We start from the raw sequence: 18,075 nt of genomic DNA, 5'->3' as shown, positions 1-18,075 counted from the left end.
CATGTAAGATGTTTATTAAATTTTCCACTAGAATTTCCTAATCGGTATGCTTTAAGAACACTTAGATTACATCTTTTTATTTACTCGGTTTATGCTTCTAACTTTATCCGTTATTGACAATTTTAATTTAAATTATTTTTTTATTCTGACGTCGTTACCTTACAATTTCTTATTTTAATAATTATTTTTGTTCTTTCCTTACTTCTATCATTATCCGCATCTCTATTTGGTTCATTCTCTGGACCAATTTTACATGATACAACATGGTTTCTGTATCTGTCTTTAAAAAACACTCAGCCCCACAAGGTATATATTTTAACTATTATCCACCTTAATTCACATTTGTATACACTTTCAGAGTTCAAGCAATTGCCCCTAATGGACATTCGGTAGGTATTCTACAGTGGCATTTTCTCTCCAAATTTACTTCATCTGGTTCAATCATATTATTATTCACTATTTTGTTTATTTTCCGTTTTAGAAGAATATATTATAATATTACATAGATTGCCAGCGGTTGAGAATGAAAATTGAACTGTGTTCTTACTTATTATTTTACTTAATCTATTTTCTGGGGGGAATTTCTTAATAATTTTAATTTAATATGCTTTTAAGGATACTATTTTGTCTATGTTCACTGAAAGGAGGTTTAAACCAGATCTGTTTATTTACGTCTATTTCTCTTATCCATCATGGTATTACCATCATATCCTTCTTCAATATGTTTTAATTTGTTGTTTTTGAATACTTAAATAAATTGTTAATGAATAACAAAATAAATGATGAATATAATATAATATTAAATAGAACTTTAAATATACATATAATATTAAAAATATACAAACCTCATTGCAGGAATCAAAAAGAACTGAATTAAGTAACACCATAGTCTGTCAACATCCCTAAAATAGATATACATGCAAGAGTATGAACTAACCTCGGTTTGTATGCCATATACTGATCGTTACATGTCAAGAAAACTAGAAGATTGGTGAGGATGGAACAATTAGGCACTGACTTATCGGGCCCAGAGACAATGTGAGCGAGAAATTAATTGTAGCTGGCTATGGCGCTAACTTATAACAATTTTCAACGGAATTGTTGTCGTCACTGAAAATAACACGTGTGAGAACTGCTAGTGAGTAAATTATAAATTTTCACAGCAAATCATGAACTATATAGTTGTTACATGAAACGTACGCCTTTGCAAAATTCTTATTATTGAGTACATATTTTATATGTCTCGTTTTTGATGAAGCCCCATTTTATGTAAAAGTGTTATCTAACTCTTTTTGTTGGTTTATACGCACATAAATAAAGAAATATTTTATTTATTTCAATGGGGATCTATCTAGGTGCTGTTGCATTTGTTACAAAAAGAAAACTCAGGTAATCGTTATTATATTTTACGTCACAGATGCGTACATATGATAACCTGTGGTCTTAACATCATGTTCGTTTAAAATAATAATTTGAGCGTTGCGTTATCAATTATACAGACACGAAATTTCCCTTATAGTAAGGATTGAGAGGCTAAACGGCGATTACGTGGTTCCTCACATAAACTGAAACACTTATTGGGCCAAGTTCGAATCCTGTTCGTTTCATAGAAACGTATTCATCAAAGCCACACTTAACTTTTTGTCTTACTTCTGGAATGCAGATAAATAACATTTTAAAAATATTAGGGATCCTCTATTCGTTTGCTGATGTTCTTTTTATTCTGCTTTGTCATTCACCATAATCTTATTCCTTCCTATCTTTTTCTTTAGTTCCCTAATTCTCCCTAATTTGCAATTGTCTATTAGTGTTGATTTTTCTCTTTTCTGAAAATCTTCACATTTATTTATTTTATATTTTCTTTTTTGTGTTAACAACTTATCTTTCTTTTACAATATTTCCTTTTCTCCTTGTTTAGCTTAAAATAACATTAATTTCACATTTCCGTTTCTTTACCTTTGAATACTTTCTTTATTTAATCGTCCATTTCTATTGTTCTTCATTTCTATCACCCTAAAACTTTATTTTATTTTTTAAACTTCCGTTTAAGTTTTACTTTCTTTCACCTTTGTTATCTTTCAATTCTCTTTTTTCCCATATCCATTTCATTAATTTATCATTTTCTTACTTCGATTCCTTATCGCGTACTCATTAAAAAAAAAAAAAAACTAGATAATTTTCATACTTAACATCTTTCATTAGTCTTCATATTTTTCTCGTCATAGCCGTGTTCTCATCTCCAAACAGCCAATAATCGATAATCAAAAAACTTATCGATAAACGTCAGTCGTGCAGAATTGACTTTTATGATTCTTTCAAAAAATAACACCGTTTTATTTTTATTTAAAGACTGCAATTTTAAGCATGCATTATTTTCCGAAAAAAGAAGCCATCTCAACTGTGATAATAATCTGTTGTTAGAACAGTGTGGCTTGATTCTGTAGAAATCCTGGTATAAGAATTATCAACTTCCACGAAATAATAATATACGGCACACGATAATTGGTCTGTGATTTCCAACTATCCTCCCGACTATAATAGCGTTGTTTTCTAGTTTCCGGACGAAAAATTTTAAATAATAAAGGAAAGCGAGTAAGCAAATCGCACCCCTCGCCCCCGGAAGTGATTAAAAAAAATACTATCTTATTACTGGTGAGCAATTTTTCTTTATGTACTCAGACATAATAATAATAATAATTTAGATATGAAAAAATAATTATGATGTTATTTTGGATTTTATACAAATATTCGTGCGAACACTGTTAATGTTAATAATATGAATGTTAATACATGTTAATAATATTAATGTTAATACATGAAAATAATATTAATGTTACTACATGAAAATAATATTAATGTTACTACATGATAATAATATTAATGTTATTACATGTAAATAATATTAATGTTATTACATGATAATAATATTAATGTTACTACATGTTAATAATATTAATGTTAATAGATGTTAATAATATTAATGTTATTGCATGTAAATAATATTAATGTTATTACATGATAATAATATTAATGTTATTACATGATAATAATATTAATGTTACTACATGTTAATAATATTAATGTTAATAGATGTTAATAATATTAATGTAAATAAATGTTAATAATATTAATGTTAATAAATGTAAATAATATTAATGTTAATACATGTTAATAATATTACTGTTGATGCATGTTAATAATATTAATGTTATTACATGTAATTAATATTAATGTTAATACATGTAATTAATATTAATGTTAATACATGTTAATAATATTAATGTTAATAAATGTTAATAATATTCATGTTATTGCATGTAAATAATATTAATGTTATTACATGTTAATAATATTAATGTTAATACATGTAAATAATGTTAATGTTAATACATGTAAATAATATTAATGTAAATAAATGTTAATAATATTAATGTTAATACATGTAAATAATGTTAATGTTTATACATGTAAATAATATTAATGTAAATATTTCTTAATAATATTAATGTTATTACATGTTAATAATATTAATGTTATTACATGTTAATAATATTAATGTTAATGAATGTTAATAATATTACTGTTAATAAATGTTTATAATATTCATATTAATATATGTTAATAATAATAATGTTAATAAATGTAAATAATATTAATGTTAATGCATGTTAATAATACAAATGTTAATAGATGTAAATAATAATTATGTTATTACATGTTAATAATAGTAATGTTAATACATGTTAATAATATCAATGTTAATAGATGTTTATAATATTAATGTTAATACATGTTAATATTAATGTTAATAAATGTTAATAATATTAATGTCAATGCATGTTAATAATATTAATGTTAATACATGTTAATAATATTAATGTTAATAAATGTTAATAATATTAATGGCAATGCATGTTAATAATATTAATGTTAATACATGTAAATAATATAAATTTAATACATGTTAACATGTTAATAATATTAATGTGAATACATGTAAGTAATATTAATGTTAATACATGTTAATGATACTAGTGTTAATAATGTAAACTTGTTAATAATATTAATGTAAGTAAATGTTAATAATATATATGTTAATACATGTAAATAATATTAATGTTAATACATGTAGATAATATTAATGTTAATACATGTTAATAATGTTTATGTTAATTAATGTTAATAATATTAAAGTTAATACATGTAAATAATATTAATGTTAATAAATGTTAATAATATTAATGTTAATAAATGTTAATAATATTAATGTTAATGAATGTTAATAATATTACTGTTAATAAATGTTTATAATATTAATGTTAATAAATGTTAATAATATTAATGTTAATAAATGTTAATAATATTAATGTTAATACATGTTTATAATATTAATGTTAATACATGTAAATAATATTAACGTTAATACATGTTGACATGTTCATAATATTAATGTTTATACATGTAAACATGTTAATTATATTAATGACTAGCGGGGGTACCCGGCGTTGCCCGAGTGTTTGTTTCCGGGACGGGGGTAGGTAAGTAGGAAGGATCAAACCCGGAGTCATGAGTAAAAGTAGGAAAATAAAGTGTGAAAAAAAAAAACAAAAAAACATCTGCAACGTTAACAGTTCGCCCACCAAGAAAAGCCCATTCCATTTTTTTTAGGAAAAAAAAACGACTACGGTAGGTCGGCGCGAACGTGAAAATATAATGTGAATTGTCCAGCACGCTAACCACTACGCCACAGAGCACTGCAGCTTAGTTTAGTGATTTTAAATAACTTCACATGAAAGAACTACGAAGCCAAACCGGTGTTCTCTTCTCAACTGTTCCTTGTGAACGATCCCCAAACGGTGTTAAGTGGTGGCAGGGGGAGGAGGAATTTATTAGAGAGAAAATATTTTACCGCTTCCATTGATCTTAACCGATTTTGGCCGTGACTTCTCAGCAGAAAAAGTATAGAAATCTAAGATTATCGAGGAATTTGAGAAATAATAAGCCTATAACACACCTCAGATATTGTTCTGCCGTTTGTGCATATTATATTTGCATGAAATATCTTGATTTTTAATCCTATTAAGGTCAAAATTCGACGGGAAAAAATGAGTTCATTTTATTTATATAGAAGATAGATAGATAGATAGAATAGAAAAGAATAGAAAAGAATAGAAGAAGAGAAGAGAAGAAGAGAAGAGAAGATAATACACGTAAAAATGTTAATAATATAATTGTTAATACATGTTAATAATATTAATGCTAATACATGTTAATAATATTAATGCTAATACCTGTTAATAATATTAATGTTAATACATGTAAATAATATTAATGTTAATACATGTAAACATGTTAATAATATTAATGTTAATAAATATTAGTAATATTAATGTATATACATGTTAGTAATATTAATGTTAATACATGTTAATAATATTAATGTTGATACCTTTAATAATATTAATGTTAATATCTGTTAATAATATTAATGTTAATACATGTTAATAATATTATTGTTAATACATGTAAATAATATTTACGTTAACACATGTAAATAATATTAATGTTAATACATGTTAATGATATTAATGTTAATACCTGTGTATAATTTTATTGTTAATACTTGTTAATGATATTAATGTTATTACGTGTTTATAATTTTATTGTTAATACTTGTTAATGATATTAATGTTATTACATGTTTATAATTTAATGTTAATACATGTTAATAATATTAATGTTAATACATGTTAATTATATTAATGTTAATACCTGTTAATATTATTAATGTTAATAACTGTTAATAATATTAATATTATTACATGTAAATAATGTTAATGTTTATACATGTTAATAATATTAATGATAATACCTGTTAATAATATTATTGTTAATACATGTTAATAATATTAATGTTTATACATGTCAATAATATTAATGTTGATACGTTAATAATATTAATGTTAATACATGATAATAATACTAATATTAATGCATGTTAATTATTTTAATGTTAATACATGTTAATATATGTTAATAATATTAATGTTAATACATGTTCGCACGAACGAGCGCTAACACCCTAAAATGGACGATATATTCGACAATTAAAGATTAAAGTCAATTCAAGACTGCACTAAACACCATAGCAAGTAAGTAAAGCAGTGTTGTCTAAACCTTCCTGATAAAGGCCCTTGTATTAGCTGAAAATTAGAAATGTTAAATATATAAATATTTATTTAAAAAGATAAAAAATAATGCACGAGTCTAATATTTAACCGTTATATTTTTATCAATTTTTGTCATTTTTACCTGTGCATTTTTACCTTAATTCGTACAAAAATATAAAATTGTTCATATGTTTGTGATTGTGTCTGTATGCTTGTAATTTACTTAAAAATAATCATGATTGGTGAAATTTAAATGGAGCAATATAACAATCTATCTATTTCGGAGACTTAATTAAATAAAGAACGACACACCCAGCATTCCGTCACACGTGAGAGAACGTCAAGTGACACAAAATGAACGTGTCTTTCTCCGTGTCTCACAATACTGTTTAGTTTTGAAGAATATCAGGGACTTAAACCCCAACACGTGTTCGTGTGTATTGTGATTAACCTATTCTCCTTACTATTCTATTCACACCCATACACATACACATATACACACCCACACATAAATCAGAATCGACACATTAAAACACACACACACGTGCACGCATACAACCATACACAGACATAACACCCCTATCTCCAATACAACACACTGAACAACACCAACCCTACTTAACCTCGAGACCAACAACACTAGGAAACACCTAGAACCATAGTATAATATCTGTCCCAACACCTCGCTCCCTCCTCAGTCAATGGAGGAGAACCCCCTCATGACTGAAACAACTATCATCCCTTCTATCATCCCCCTCCCATACCTATACCCCCTCCAATGCCCCCCCCCCTCTGGGGAACAAAATCTTCACCACACTAGGAACCGATTCTGGGTCTGGCCATACCCAACTGGGGAAGTCAAATAAATAGAAACGTTAAAAAATCCCCTATTTTAAATACACCCCTCTTTCCAAACAAACACAATATAAGGAATACCCGAAAAGACTAAAACGAAAAGTCACAATACTAAAATCCAAGAATCCAAAAAATAAATATCAAAATAGAATGAAAGCACCCCTACCCTTATTTCAGAAGAGCTAGTCCCCCCTCCCCACACATACACATTAGTAACGACCTCGGATCACAGCCGCCTTCCTAAGGAAGCAAATAACCTCAAAATACTATAAAACAATATACACATTCCCAAACCAATAAAAGCAAACACACACACACACACACACACACACACACACACACACACACACACACACACACACACACACACACACACACACACACACACACACACACACACACACACCCTACCCCACCCTAAAGGAAAAGAAAAAAATATTAGGAGAAAGAGATAGCGATTACAGCCAGGTTAAAGGTCTCCCTCACAAGTCCAATAAAAGAGCAATAAAAATTGAGCATGCCAATGAATAATAAACACTTACAAGCCTCCGCCCCTTGGAAAAACTTCAAATTAACTACGAAAATCGCCATTTTTACATCTCCAACACATTTGAAAATAATTTCTGACGAGGACGCATCACAGAACGTCTGAAACGCGCGTAAAAACGATTTCAATGGCTTAAAAACATTATTACAATGATCCAAACATAATTCTCAATGAAAAACCAAGACACGGAATAATAAAATAATGTTAAAAAATACACAATTTTGGTGACTATTCCCTTATTTAAATATATATATATATATATATATATATATAGAGAGAGAGAGATAGATAGATAGATAGATAGATTGCGCCGTATATATATATATGATATATATATAATATATATATTATATATATATATCATATATGTATTATATACATTATATATAAAATTTAATCCTGAATATTTGTCTTGTTTTCTTATCTTTCTCATAAATCTTTTCTTCAAAAATACTATTATTAACTAATACTTTTTCTTATATTTAAAACGTCTCCCATGAAAATGAACATTTCCCAAATTATATTTCCATGTAATCTGAACTTAAAAACACGCGGCTTTCTTTTCTCCTAAAGTATGCATTACTTCTAGCTAAAGTTAATACATAACCTTAAAGGTATTACTTCTTAACCAGCTTTTTAAACGAGTTAAAAGTAACCAGACTTTTTCAATTTGATAAAAGTTCCATTATAGCATATTCATTATAGGGTGGAGATGGAACGGTTAACATCCCAGCTCGACCTAGATAAAGGCAAAACGTGTCCATGCATTAACATGGGAGGGGAGACTATCTTCAAGTACTATCCTAAGCCGGGAATGGGGCAACGGACTTCTACTAAGTAGATATTAATAAGTCCTTCTCACTTTTTTATATTTTTAATTAATTCATGTTTCCCCCAATGGAGAGTAGATTATGCATGTGGATGTGTTATCGGCAGCCCAGTAACTCTCGCTTCTCCTTTTTTGTACTTCAGTCCTCATTTCCAACGAATGATTTTTCTGACAAAGGGTGAAGAAAAAGCTGCTTTCCAGGTCGGTAGTACTTTGTAAATAGTAGCCTGAGATGTCGGAAATTTTCTGTTTCTATGTCTATCCTTGTGGTCATGTCACTAGTAAGGGTGCTGGAGGTAAACTTTTTTGCTGGGCTGACGTTACCCGCCTGATAGTCAAGGACCCGAACTTTGGATTAACCACTAGGGAGGCTGTCCTATCAGCCGGTGCAAAGTACCGGGGCTGCTGTATTGCCATTTTGTGAATGAATTCTGGACCATACAGTAGTTTCTGGTAGGGCATCTCGATGCTATACTAGTGGGTAATTGTTACGGCTTTACATGTGCCACAAAACAGAAAAAAAGTTATTGTCTTTTTCTTTCTCATCTTCCCTCTCTGTCCTGCTCCAACCAAGTCTACCGACCTGCTCCACAAACCCCAAAACCTCAATAATCATGACAAATCTCCAAAAAAAGAAACACGAATAAACCTAGAAACCCATCCTTTAACGTAGACCCCTACTACCATGTCTCCTTCTACAACATCAGGGGACTACGCTCCAACCTTCCAGAGGTTGAAGCAGAATTACAGGAGACGAAACCAGACATATTCTTTCTAAGTGGAACTGGCATAGGGCCAACCACTTCTCTAGAAGAATTCATAATTAAAGGATACTCCAACTTAACATCTAAATCTGATCCCCAAGATCGCCATGGGCATGGAATATGTGCCTATATCAAAGATGGTTTTCCGTGTGGTAGGGATATCTCCAGAGAATACCCTAATTAACCTTATATGTGCTTTCGGGTTGCACTAGCTTCACCACTGCATTTATATTTGCCCTCTATCGCCCCACAACAGTGGGGTTACTATCTTTAAGAGCATATCTGAGAAAATAGACAACATCCTGTCTGCTCATCCTTCGGCTAACATTCACATTAGCGGTAACTGCAATGTAAATAATGTGGAATGGCTGACCCACTCACATAAAACCGATGACGAGGGGAGGTTTTGTAATGAGTTTGCCATTGCCTATGACCTCACTCAGATTGTTTAGGAACCCACCCGATGCAAGCCTTCTAGTCCTTTTTCTCACAACTTCCCCTGAGCTGTGTTCATGTTCCGTTCTATCTCTTCTGGGATCCTCTGACACCTTCGGTGTATCAGTTAAGATAAAAATGAAATGTAATAAGTCTTAAGACGTACCTCTCTACCGTACTGTATATCGATACTCTATGGCTGACTGGGATAGCTTCCGTACATTTATATCTGACCTACCTCTGCATTCCATGTTTAAAAAGGATGTGTCCTCTATAGTATCAGACCTGACTGAATGGTTAACTGTAGGCATAGACCGATTCATACCATCCAAAAAATTCCAACAAAAACCTTACAGCAAACCATGGTTCTCCCCTAAATGTGCTGCTGCCATCGCGCACAGAAATCACTTTTTCCATAGCTTCCAACGTAATAGATGTACTGAGACTAAAGCTGGTTTCAGGACTGCCAGCAACCACTGTAAAAGAGTAATAAAACATGCAAGAGAGCTACATGCTCAGTCTGTTAAATCCAAAGTATCTGAGCAGCGGCTTCGTTCCCATCAGTTTTGGCAAATAGCAAACAGGATCTTGAACATAAGCATGCGTTCTATCCCAATTATCACCAATGGACCTGGGGTCATCTCGTCAGCATCAGACAAGACCAGATTATTTGCAAAGAACTTTGCAGCTAATTCTACCCTATGCGACAATGACCATTAACTCCCTGTATTTCCTCCTATAACAGACAATACGCTATGCAGCATACAAATATCTGTGCGTGAGGTCGCCAAGCTAATCAAGAACATTGATTACAGTAATGCAACTTGCCCTGACGGCATTCCAGTTATAGTGCTGAAAAAGCTCAAACCAGCATATGCCCCCATACTTACAAAACTGTTTAAGCGTTGTCTTAAGGAGAAGTGCTTTTCAACATCCTGGAAAACCTCATCAGTATGCCCTGTATTTAAGAATGCAGGTGAAAAGTCATTTCCCTCTAAGTACAAACCAATACGTCTTCTGTGTGTCATGAGTAAGTTGCTGGAATCCATATTAAATAAAGAAGTAGTCAACCACCTCAACAGAAACAACCTTCCTAGTGACATACAATATGGTTTCCGCTCTGCAAGATCTACAGCAGATGTGCTAACGGTTATATCTCATAGGATTAGTGAATCTCTCGACAAAGGTTTCCGTTCTAGGGCAATTGGTCTTGACATATCGAAGGCCTTCAATAAGATATGTCATAAGGGCCTACTTCACAAGAATTCCAGCTACGGTATTACTGGAAATGTTTTCTCAATCATTAAATCATTTCTCTCTGATAGGTTCATAAGAGTAGTGGTTGATGGGCAGAAATCAGAGGCCCACAGTATTAATGCTGGAGTCCCTCAGGGGTCCATCATGGGCCCAACTCTCTTCCTGATCTACATCAATGATCTCCCAAAACACATACTTAAACCATTCGTTGACATCAATGCTGATGACACGACCATCTACGGCAACACATCAAAGGCCGTAAATGACAAAGTTCTCTCTGACTCTCTCTTCTCTGATCTTGTGCGCGTGGTACAGTGAGGGAAGAGGTGGCTGGTCACTTTTAATGCATCCAAAACCAAGCTTCTATCTTTACATCATCAACGCTCTGATCCCCATCTGGCATCAATTGTAATGGATGGCTCTCGTCTAGGGGAGGCTCCATTTTTTGAAAGCTTCTGGGTTTGACCTTTACTCCTGATCTGAAATGGAACACGTATATCAAATCTGTTGCCATGGACGCTGGGAAAATGGTGTGATCCTTCTACCGCTCCAGAAGATATCTCACTACTGATGCAATTCTCTATCTGTATAAAAGCCAAGTACGCCCAAGGATGGAGTACTGGTGCCACATCTGGGCAGGAGCTGCTAAAAATAGCCTATCCTGCCTTGACAGAGCACAAAATAGACTTCGTGGTAAGTGGGGGACGCCCTTTTCTCTTCCCTGCGCCCTCTCTCCCACAGAAGAGACGTTGCAAGCCTGTCTTTATTTTATCGTTATTTCCATGGCAGGTGCTCGTCTGTGCTCCAATCCCTCGTCCCCCTCGTCCCCCTCGCCAATCTTTCACGAGAAACACCCATCTGGCTGAAACTACTGTCAATAATTTTCTCTACTCTTTCTCTGTGTCTAAATCCAAACGTAGATTCCATGTGCAAAGCTTCTTTCTTAGAATTGTACGCCAGTGGAACTCTCTGTCGCTTGCCTGTTTCCCACCTCTTCCACGTCTTCAAGTCCAACATAAACAAATTCCTGACAAACCGCCGCCTTAAGTAAGACACTCTATCAAAACCCCAATACTAATGATTACTACAATACTATCTCATTGATTACTGTACACGCAATAACCCTTATCCCTGAGGGGCCTTCGGGCCTTGATAAGTGGTGACCCCCATGTAAAAAATATATTATATATATATATATATATATATATAAAATTTTAAAAACAGCCTACAGTCTTGAAACAATTATAACTTACAATGAAATAAATTTTTATTGCTATCAATTCCTTTTTTGAACTTTTGCTTTTGTTAATACAGTATATTAATGCTCAATTATGAAACATGATAATTTTGTAGCTTACATTTTAAGTCATCTCCTTTTGGCTTAAAAATTCATTGGTATATGAAATTTGCTGAATTATACGTAACCAGGAAAATTCATTATATTACAAACAAGTATATATATATATATATATATATATATATATATATATATATATATATATATATATATATATAAAAGTGAACATGTCTGTGTCTGTGTGTCTGTGTGCCTATGTGTTTCTATACATTTCCAGACGCAATAACTTTGTCAATTTTTAGTCTACAGACTCGAAATTTGATATACAGGTTACTGAGATTTGGAAAAATCGATGTGATCGGTTTTTGGCCAGAAATTTGGCGATTAAGGGGTCAAAGTTAAACGATTTGACCTTTGAGAACTCTACCAAACTCCTCCGACAATTTTGGGTCTACGCGCTTGAAATTTTAGATATAGGTTCGTTGTACATAGATCTAACTAAATAACTTGATTTGAGCCCAAAACAATAAATTTTAAGGGGTCATAATAGGGGTCAAAATTTAAAAAAATTGGCCTCTGCGGTCTTTATGAAATTACTCAGGCAATTTCTGGACTAAATATTTAAAATTTTAAATAAAGGGTATTCAGAGATAGGGCAAGCTTTTTCATCAGCTTGGGTTAAAAATTTTCAGTTGACAATATATAAATGTATGTATGTATGTCTGTTTGCATGTCTTCCTTAAACTTTCAATAGAGGCCACGGATTTTACCAAGATCAGTATCGTTTTAAAGTTCGACCTTTCATACGACAAATATCGAAGAATTGGCTAAACACATTAATATCTTCTTCAACTAGGCACTTTTCTACAGGGGGTCACTTTTTTCGCCGATATTTTTGCAATTTATCCTCTCCTTTAGATTGTCTCGCCTTAATTAAAAAAAATGTCGCTTCCGGTTTGGCGGTGCTCGTAACAGCATAAACGTTAGGCTTTACCCCGTTCTTTTCCTCCTTTGCGTATGGTTTCGAGCCTGTTTTCCTACTACCACTTTTTTTTTGCTAAACATACACATCCAAACACCCGGGCAACGCCGGGCTGAAATGCTAGTATATATATATATATATATATATATATATATATATATATATATATATATAGTCATATATAAATATATATATATATGTGTGTGTGTGTGTGTGTGTGTTTGTGTGTATATATATATGACTATATGTATATTATATGTGACTACTTCATTTAATCATATAAATTAATATACGAAGATAACATTTTATGTGTTAATTTTCAGTATTTACTTTAACAGTGCTCAATACATAGGTAGAGCTAGGTAACAAAAACAGAAAAAACACAAAAGAAAACGAATGAAAACAACACTATCAAATTAATACTGGGAACTCAAAGAAAGTGAACATTCGCCGATATTATAATGGAAAATAATAAAACAAGCAAGTACATGTAGGAACCTAGACAGTCCATGTAGATTATGCGCTATCCTATTCTCTAAAGAGCCCCAACATATATTAAACTGTAGGAGAGAAATAGCGAACAACTGTGTTTACTCTAGGATAGCGATGCAAGATAATTCTCAAATAAACAATAACAATAGAAAATAAGTAAAACAACTAACATAATATCTAAAATATAGAATAAAACACAAAATAACATATCTAACTACACATAGGTTGAAAGTAGGTAAGCTTACTACAACAAAATGATATTTACCCTTGCCATAAAACACAGGAAAAGAAAGTGTGAACCTGAGGTCGATTGTACCTTTGTCCTGTAAGTGCCCGTCAATTAGCTGATTAGGATGGGTGAGGTCGCAACTAGGAAGCTTATTGGCTAACTAGAAAATTCAATAGCATGTATTTTATGAAAATGAAATGCGCGTTTACTTTCTTACTAGCTTGCTCAATCAGAGACCAGTTCTCCAGCGAGCTGACTACGTGACGAATTTCATCACTCAGAAAAATTCCCACGTTTGACAAGATGCAACTAAATGTTTTTGAGGTTACATAGGTTGAAACGTTGTGAGAATAAAAACCCAGTATTAAACGTGGTTTGAATAATCGAAATTATTTAAACATAGTCTTCGTGATGTGTTTTATAGTTTGAATTCATTCTTAGTTAATCGTTTATCAGATAAAAAAATCTTCATCAAAACGCTCGAACCTGATTTACTCATTTAAAGACTTGCTATTAACATTTAAAGACTTGGTATTAACATTTAAAGATTTGATATTAACATTTAAAGACTTGGTATTAACATTTAAAGACTTGGTATTAACATTTAAAGATTTGATATTAACATTTAAAGACTTGGTATTAACATTTAAAGACTTGGTATTAACATTTAAAGATTTGATATTAACATTTAAAGACTTGGTATTAACATTTAAAGACTTGGTATTAACATTTAAAGATTTGATATTAACATTTAAAGACGTGATATTAACATTTAAAGACTTGGTATTAACACGAAAATATACAGCGATTTCGGTGCATAAGTTACAATCTTACTCAACTATTGTATTGCTTGTTTCTTTTTGTTAGCCCCGGTTTTCTATAGCAGCCCAACCAATCTCTTGCTCAAATGAGTACTCAGTCATTTTCATGAAATTTGATCGATTAGAAAACCTATCCATTCCTGATAGACGCTAGAGGCAATGAAGAGATGGCATGAAAAATAAACAAAGAAATAAATAAAAGCTTAGTTAAAGAAGAAAGAAAAAAGCAAACCAAAAAAGAAAGCATAAGTAATTATTTCAGTCATTATCAAATTTATTTAAATGTTCAACCCGAACAAGAAATATTGTTACTTAGACATAAGCAGCTACTATTTGAGACTATGTCTAGAGGAAATGAACGAAATATCATTTTACATAATATTTAAACCTTTCAATGCCAGTACAGCCAGGAAGACAGGTAAGAATGAGAGAATTAAAAATAGGAAGACAAAGAAATAGAGACTGTTAAATAGCACTTGAGTTATGTTTATTCAATTATTTTATTAACAGGAGTAATCCGTCCTTGCCTTAGAAAGTATTAAAGATACACGGATACATATTCTAATTACTATTAGACATGTTTCAATTAAGATTGAGATTTGTTTCTTGAAAATCTTTGGAAATGATATTAAACATAAAGCCAGAAAGTCAGGATGAGAGGCATATTTTTTATTTAGATTAATTCTATATGCTTTCCCTTTTTCTTGTTTCTTTTTCTTTCCAGTACATCGAAACATTTGCAAAAGTTGGTGCATGAATGCGAAACATATGCATCTCTCTCTCTATTTTTATATATATATATATATATATATATATATATATATATATATATATAAGAAATTTAGTTTTATCGAAGGCACGACAATGTAAAGATGTAATGGATAACACCGTTGAAACTGAGACAATTTCAGATATAATTGGTGGAATTAGCTGTGCAGTTACATTTTTATTCATCCAATTTATGTGTGTTTATGTATAACCACACTTATATGCATATATACATATGCACATGTATTTTACTACAATAGTTTACATATAAAATGCTCTTACTTTCATCAGGAGGGTAGGTGGTGTGCCCGTGATGCTAAATTTCGGGACTTTTGCTTTTCGTCAGGCATGTTTTTGACTATCATACGTGCGTAGTTGGTTCCAGTGTTCATAGAAATTAGAAATCCGTTGATTTGTTTCATTTTCATAATTTATTGATATCGAGTATGTGTTGATATTATTTACAGTTCTTTTTTTTAATTAATACTTAGCTTTAGTTATTTGTCTTTATTAATTTATTAAGTTTTCTGCAGTTCTCTAAAAATCGTTTGGCGTTTTGAATTTTTCTTCATATATTACTATTAATATCAGAATATCAGACGTGTACTAGTACTCTATATTATTTATAGTTTTTAATTAATGTCCAATGTTAACTACTTATCTTTGTATTATTAGCTAGTTTTTATTCGTTTATTTCATTTGTTTTACTCTTTAAAACTTTTGGAATTTTAGAAAAAAAAACTTTACATCGAAAAAAAATGTTCTCGTAAAATAATTCTTTTTTTTTCCATAATCGCAAAACAGTATTCAACACAATATATTGTCAAATTGTGAAATGTCTAAAGTTTAAGATGGACTAGTAATGTTTGCCATCTTGAAACGAATTTTAATATCATCATCTTTATTACTAGCATTTCTTTGATAACGGCTTGTGTTTTTTTTTACAAGTAAGTCACCACTTATCAAGGCCTGGGTGCCACTCGGGGATAAAGGTTATTGCGTGTACAGTAATGGAGATCTGATAAAGTGTCTTACTTAAGGGGGAGGTTCAAAAGAAACTCGTTTATGTTGGACTTGAAGACATCTAAGTTGTAGTCAGGTAGGAAACAGGCAAATGGAAGACAGTTCCACAGGCGTGCACTTCTAAGAAATAAGCTTGATTGGAGCTCAAACGAGCACTTCCCATGGAAATATCGATGAAACAACGACAGGCTCGCTATGTCTCTTCTGTGGGAGAGAGGTTGCAGGGAAGAGAAAAGGGCATCCGCACTAGGATAGGACGTCTATTCTGTACTCGGTCAAGGAAGGATAGGCTGTTTTGAGTAGATCCTGCCAAGATATGGCAGGAGTACTCCATCCTTGGACGTACTTGGCTTTTATATTGATAGAGAATTGCATCAGCAGTGAGCTATCTACTGAAACGGTAGAAGGATCACACCATTTTTTCAGCGACCTTGGCAACCGATTTGATGTACATGTTCCGTTTCAAATCAGGAGTAAAGGTCAATCCCAGGAGCTTATCAAAACATGGAGCCTCCCCAAGACGAGAGCCATCCATTTCAATTGATGCCAGATGGGGATCAGAGCGTTGATGATGTAAATATAGAAGCTTGGTTTTAGATGCATTAAAGGTAACCAGCCACCTCTTCCTCCATTGTACCACGCGCTCAAGATCAGAGAAGAGAGAGTCAGAGAGAACTTTGTCATTTACGGTCTTTGATGTGTTGCCATAGATGGTCGTGTCATCAGCATAGATGTCAACAAATGATTAAAGTATGTGTTTTGGGAGATCATTGATGTAAATCAGGAAGAGAGTTGGGCCCAGGATGGACCCTTGAGGGACACCAGCATTAATACTGTTGGCTTCTGATTTCTGCCCATCAACCACTACCCTTATGGGCCTATCAGAGAGAAATGATTTAATAATTGAGAAACATTTCCAATAATACCGTAGCTGGAAATCTTGTGAAGTAGGCCTTTTTGCCATACCTTATTGAAGGCCTTCGATATGTCAAGACCAATTGCCCTAGAACGGAAACCTTTGTCGAGAGATTCACTAATCCTATGAGATATAACCGTTAGCACATCTGCTGTAGATCTAGCAGAACGGAAACCATATTGTATGCCACTAAGAAGGTTATTTCTGCCGAGGTGGTTGACTACTTCTTTATTTAATATGGATTCCAGCAACTTATTCAGGACACACAGGAGACTTATTGGTCTGTACTGAGAGGGAGATGACTTTTCACCTGAATTCTTAAATACAGGGCATACTGATGAGGTTTTCCAGGGTGTTGAAAAGCAGTTCTCCTTAAGACAACGCTTAAACAGTTTTGTAAGTATGGGGGCATGTGCTGGTTTGAGCTTTTTCAACACTATAATTGGAATGGCGTAAGGGCCAGTTGCTTTACTGTAATCAAGGTTCTTGATTAGCTTGGCGACACCACGCACATATATTTGTATGTTGCATAGCGTGTTGTCTGTTATAGGAGGAAATACGAGGAGTTGATGGCCTTGGTCGCATACGGTAGAATTAGCTGCAAAGTTCTTGGCAGATAGCTTGGATTTGTCTGATGTGACGAGATGATCCCAGGTCCATTGATGATGGTTGGGATAGAACGCACACTTC

The sequence above is a fragment of the Euprymna scolopes genome, chromosome 29, assembly GCF_053919585.1.
Source record: "Euprymna scolopes isolate OS-2025 chromosome 29, ASM5391958v1, whole genome shotgun sequence".
Classification (NCBI taxonomy): Eukaryota; Metazoa; Mollusca; class Cephalopoda; order Sepiida; family Sepiolidae; genus Euprymna; species Euprymna scolopes.
Note: the sequence above shows the minus strand (reverse complement) of the source record.